At 38.2% G+C, this 6,070-nt stretch overlaps 1 protein-coding gene across 1 annotated transcript in view; it reads left to right on the plus strand.

Annotated features, from left to right (window-relative positions):
* LOC131415035 (uncharacterized) overlaps window positions 1-6,070 on the plus strand; it is a 260,753-nt gene that overhangs the window by 58,165 nt on the left and 196,518 nt on the right. The window lies entirely within an intron of this gene.

Consider the following 6,070-nt stretch of genomic DNA (forward strand, 5'->3'; position numbering starts at 1 on the left):
ATCATCACTTGTCTGACAATGCTTTCTATGTAATTGAACATATTGAATAAGCCTAATAAGTCTAGTATCTTTCCCCTTATAGGAAGAGAGCAAATTTCTTTGAGAAGTTCCAGGACCCTTTGAAAATTCTCAAAGAAATAAAAGTTAAAAAAAGACTTTAAGATATGAATTTTGGGGGAGCTTGTCAAAAATATAAACAGTCAAAGCAAACATAGCATTAACAGTCCAAAAAGCCTTAATAGAGAGACCTCAGTCTTTTGAACGTAGGAAATTATTTTAACAGTTTTTTTTTTTTCTGTCTTTTAGGTAGACTTACTCAAAGGTAAAGAAAAATCTTTTGTAACCTCTTTATCAAGTTTAAGCAAATTATCCTTTTACGAGAAATTTCAATTTTGCACCAGCTTACTTCTGCTATTAAAACTCATTTACTTAATTAAATTCATTTCAATCTTAGCCAACTTGACCATGCAAAAACTCCTTTTCCAGAATTCCTCTTCCACAAACCTTCTATAACTTTCTTTTTACATTCAGAATTTGTCCCGTGTCTTTCTTTTCCCTTCTAGTACTTGAGGACAAATTTATCTTTCTTAATCAACCAAACAAAATATTTCCATTCTTTGTACCTTTATACATCTTACTTTCCTTGTACACAGACATATTTTTCTTAATTTTCAATCACATATACTAATTAGAAATTTTAACCTTTAGAAACCTTAATTTGTGAGTAAAAACTAAGTAAACCATTATAAACTTTCTTTTACATTAGTATCTTGTGGCTTGGAAAATTTATAAACACTTCATAACTTCTAGAAACATGTTACTTTATAGTATAATCTTTTAATAAAACACGTTTACTAATAGACCCAAAATATCTTTTCGTTTTCCTGTAATGAAAAGCCAAAAGTAGACAAATGTACATTTAGCAATCAATGTCTAATATCTTATCTTATTTGGAAATGATGATACTCAGAGAATTTTTATCATAAAACTTTAGCAAAACTCTCAAGTTTTAAGTCACCAAAAAGAGTTTGGAAGCTGTAACCAACATAACACATAATTATTGTTTAAAGTTCATCTAACATTTATCTTTTTCACAACTATTTACTTGTTCCCAATAATTATTTAGATTGCCTACAAGACTTCATAAGACTTTGGATAAAATTAGCCATCATTTAAATTACTATTTTTGTTAACCAGTTCTGTAATAGAAATAACATCAGTTTTTTTTCTTACAAAATTTCATGTAAATTTCATCACCTCTTATACCTTTAAACATAGTTATCATTAAGATTTTTATCAATAGGTCTTGGTCTTCTAACTTTGGACAAGAGAAGCATTTCCAGTCAGACATTTTAAAACATACTCAGGCAAAGTTGATGTAACCTCTTTGTATAAAATTAGCTCAAACATTCCAACCTTTATAATCTTATCAACACTTACACTTTTACATGTTCTCAATTTAATTGTAACCTGAGTCAAAGTCTTAAGACTAGTCAAATTTTTTCCTTCCTTTTTCTGGCCTAATTCTTAGGTACCAATTAAGCCATTATGTGAGAGCTCTCAAAAAAATTTTTTTCCCCAATTTAGAAGTTTTTCCAATTCAAAGGATCCGTCGTCTGGCCATTGACGAGTAGGATCTTCATTTGTATATTTATTCCAATAGTGACTCGAACCAATAAGCCTTTTTAAGGAAAGACCCGGAGGTAACTTTCCACACTTAGAATAAATTTTTACCATGGACGCAAGAGGCGTCCCTGGTGAGGGCGCAGATGATGTAGCCCCCGTGATCCACAGAATTCACTCCCAAAGATATTCAGAGACAGTAAAGACCTTCGTTGCACAGGCGGTAAGGATAAAAGGGTGTCTCCGGTCTCCCACAATAGTGTGGGACGCCTCCGTCACAGACCCGCTAATCTGTGACACCGGGCGGGCGATACTGGAATGGGATTTTTCCAGCACTAACAAGCAACGAAGGTTAAGACGACAAAAGCCCTTATGGACTGGGCCCTTTATGACAAACTCCCCTGAGAACTTGGCACAGCCGGACAAAGAGACAGTTCGGAACCCCAGTCTACTCGACTGGCCACCAAGGTGCACCCCGGTAAATGCACCTTCCGTATGGTGGAGACGAAGGAGAATATTCTCACTGGTCACAAAGCCAAGCTTTCTCAGGACACAGAACAAGACAGAAGGAAAAACCTCATCCGTTTTTTTTTTTTTTTTTTTTTTCTGTGCACAATGACAGCTTTAGTCACGCCTTAGGTCTCTTGGAGCCAGAATAATACCTAGAGGGGGAGGTGCCGCGGGGTTGGGGACTGTGTGCTTTTACAGAGTACCTCGTCGTTGCACGGACATTTTCTTGCAGTTGGCGGGGGACCTGTGTCATCTACCCCGTTCCGTGATCCAACTTATCCTGTCACGGGAGTCTTCTGAATGTGGCGAGCGCCCTAATGGCTCTTAACTGCTCGACCCACGCCCACTTAAATTTGCGGCCTTTTTGGCTTCCAAGATGCCCTTGGCAATGACCTTCACTTCATGTGCATAATAACCCACAGCAAAGTTTGTAGACGCTGGTCTGGTGAGACCCGCAAACTCACCAGTCTGTGGGGCTGGCCCGGACAGCAGGCTTATAGGGCCTATGCCTGCGTCCTACCCTATGGAACTCACCAGTCTGTGGGGCTGGCCCAGACAGCAGGCTTATAGGGCCTATGCCTGCGTCCTACCCTATGGTATTTCCTTCTTATGACAAAAGACACAGACAAAAGAGAAAAACAGAGACTATCTCTGGGAGGAAAAGGGATCAAGATCAAAACCAAGAGTACTCTACCAAATTTAAACCAAGAGTCACTAAAAGCCCAAGAAACTAGTTTCCCAAATATTTTCTCCTGCCAATCTAAATTTAGAAAGAGAAAAAATTCTCACCATTTCCTTCCGCCGGGCTCCGCAGATAGAGATTCCGGGAGGCTGACGCGGTAAGAAGTCTTACCTTTTGCCGGCTTTCGTCAGGCGTTCCTGTATCTCATCATCTGCAGTAGTCCAGGGAGAAGGCAGGTCTTCCAACCAGAGAAGGCAACTTACCAGCCAGTGCTTCTCCTGGCTGGCTCGCCAAAACTGTCGGGGGAGAGGGAGGATCTCCCTCTGCCCTTTCCCTTAAGGTTCTTCTGGCTGGCCAAATAATCAACAAGACAGGTTAGCAGGAGAAAATAATACCAAGTTTAATAACATGTATACATGGGAGAAAGCAGGGACACCGCGTTTCTCAACACAATAGCAGAAATTCTCATCTTAAATACCATCTTCTTCTAAAGACAAAGGAGGATGTTGGGGGTGGGGGGTCAGTTACAGGAGATTACCATTAAAGCACAGTAAACAAGAGTAAGGTTATTATGCAGATTTAAGACCTCACCTTCCACATTGATAAGTTTCTAGAAATGAGGTCATCCCTCCTCTTCCCAAGACAGAGAGGGAGATACCTTTACAAATGGAGATTTCCCTTATAAATGTAAATGTTTGTCTGGCAACTCCTCGCAGGGCCATCCAGAGAATGTGGCCAGAGAGACAGAATTTCTGATAAGATGGGCTTGTTGGTGCCTTTCCTATTGTAACATCTATTTTACATTATATTACAGCCATCAGATGGAAGATCTGTTCCAGGAAGGAGCCACCATGTCAAATTCTTTAGGCACTTAGTGGGGGAGGTCAAACGTCCTTCAGAGAAAACAATCAAGGTAAAGAGATATATTTCAGGGTGGCCAAATTTTGATCTCCCACAAAGCCATGTGGAAATATTTGCCTGGCACCTTATGTTCAATGTTCCAAGCAGCATTTACTGGATAAGTAAAGAATGTCACTTATGTAGCAGGTACAAGGAACCTCGAAATATTTTGGGGGAATCTCGGAAGAGAGGAATTCACCCAAATGTGTAGGTATTGCAGGTGTGAGGAGAGAGGGAGAATCCCCCTCTGCCCTTTTCCTTAAGGATTTTATGGCTGGCCAAATAATCAACAAGACAGGTTAGCAGGAGAAAATAATACCAAGTTTAATAACATGTATACATGGGAGAAAGCAGGGACACTGCGTTTCTCAACACAGTAGCAGAAATTCTCGTCTTAAATACCATGTTGACCTAATGGCAAAGGAGGATGTTGGGGGTGGGGGGAGTCAGTTACAGGAGATTACCACTAAAGCACAGTAAACAAGAGTAAGGTTATTATGCAGATTTAAAGCCTCACTTTTCACTTTGATAAATTTCTAGGAATGAGGTCATCCCCCCTCTTCCCAAATACAGAGAGGGAGATACCTTTACAAATGGAGATTTCCCTTATAAATGTAAATGTCTGTCTGGCAACTCCTTGCAGGGCCATCCAAAGAGTGTGGCCCAGAGACAGAACTTCTGAGAAGATGGGCTTGTTGGTGCCTTTTCTATTGTAACATCTATTTTACATTATATTACAGCCATCAGATAGAAGATCTGTTCCAGGAAGGAGTTACTATGTCAAATTCTTTAGGCAGTTAGTGGGGGAGGTCAAATGTCCTCAGAGAAAACAACCAAGGTAAAGAGATAGATTTCAGGGTGGCCAAATCTTGATCTCTCACATTATGAACTACAGTCCCTAGATTAAGGGACACCCTTAATGTTGTACAGTTCCATGGGTTTTGACACACATATAGTGACACGTAGCCACCATTATGTACAGAACAATCTCACCACCCTAAAAATCCTCTGAGCATCAGATTAGCTCTTAGTGGCTTTTTAAAATATTAACAGTTGTCAGAATGACGTAAATTTTTACGACGAAAAATGTTCCACAGGTGCTAAGTTTTGTTAGTCTCACTATTATGATCACTATTAGAAATAATGAAAAAAATGAACCCCTATATAAATAGCAAAAATCACAGAATTTTAAAGATAAAAAAGATCTGGAAGTTTAGGAAATCCTACATTCTTCAAGACCCTGCCCTCCAGTCTCTCAGCTTTCTGTGTCATTTATCTGCTGACTCCGCTGAGGAGAAAGAAAGAAATCGATAAAGAAAAACAAAGCAAAAAACAAATTTTGGTTCTAAGTAGTCCTCTTGAGCCCAAGTTAATCAAGCATGGGTTCTTTTTTACTGCCTATTTGCATCAGGAACATAATTACTAGCTAGAGCCTAATTTGAGAATATTGATTAGAAATGAAAGATGTCATATCTAAGGACAGAATGGAATTCACTGAGGCTTTATTCTCGGGATATTTGTAGGATTAAGTCAGGACATGCTGTGAGAGTGATAAATAAGTTCTATATATTTTTCTTCTCCAAGACCATGATTTCAGACACATTTTATACCCATGTACTTTGCAACAATGAAAAACAATTAAACATTGACCTTGAATATTTTGACCTCAGATTCATTAGTCTTTAAAATATAAATTGAGCAATTTTATCTAGATGAGTGAAAGACTATGGAGACTTCTAGAATGTCACGTTAGGTTCTTTAGAAGTGAAGAATTGACTTTATAAAGCATTTCTATTCCTTCTCATACCTTGACAATAGTGCTACTGTGACTCTGATTTAAAGAGGATAATGGCAGGCTTTACTTTGATTTGCACCTTTTTGTTTTAAGTACATTTACTTAACATTTCTCAGCCTCTTTAAAACTTTTATCACTAAGCTCAAACTTCATTTAAATCACCAGACCTATTTGATGAAGACAATGTGAATATTTACTTGCAAACTCCTCAGAAAATTACTAATTTAACCTTACTTCAGATGATCCATTGTAGAACTCAAACTGGATTTCCTAGGCCCTTCAAAACGGCTCATAAATATGTGTTTGTACATTTATCTGGGAAGATATTATCCAAGGTTATTTGTTCTTCCCAAATGCTTTCTTTACCTCAAACAGCAATACTTCCAAAGTTTTAATGAAAATGTGGCCAATTTGGTGAAAACCAAGTGACTTGTTTGTTTTAGCATGCCAATGAGATTAAGAAAATAAGTATTTTAACTATTGTTATTGATTACAAAAATCAGAAATTAAGAAAACAAACTTCTTTGTCCAAAGACATTTCTGCAAGTGAAATCGTCGGA

Source organism: Diceros bicornis, chromosome 15 (genome assembly GCF_020826845.1).
Source record: "Diceros bicornis minor isolate mBicDic1 chromosome 15, mDicBic1.mat.cur, whole genome shotgun sequence".
NCBI classification, from domain to species: domain Eukaryota; kingdom Metazoa; phylum Chordata; class Mammalia; order Perissodactyla; family Rhinocerotidae; genus Diceros; species Diceros bicornis.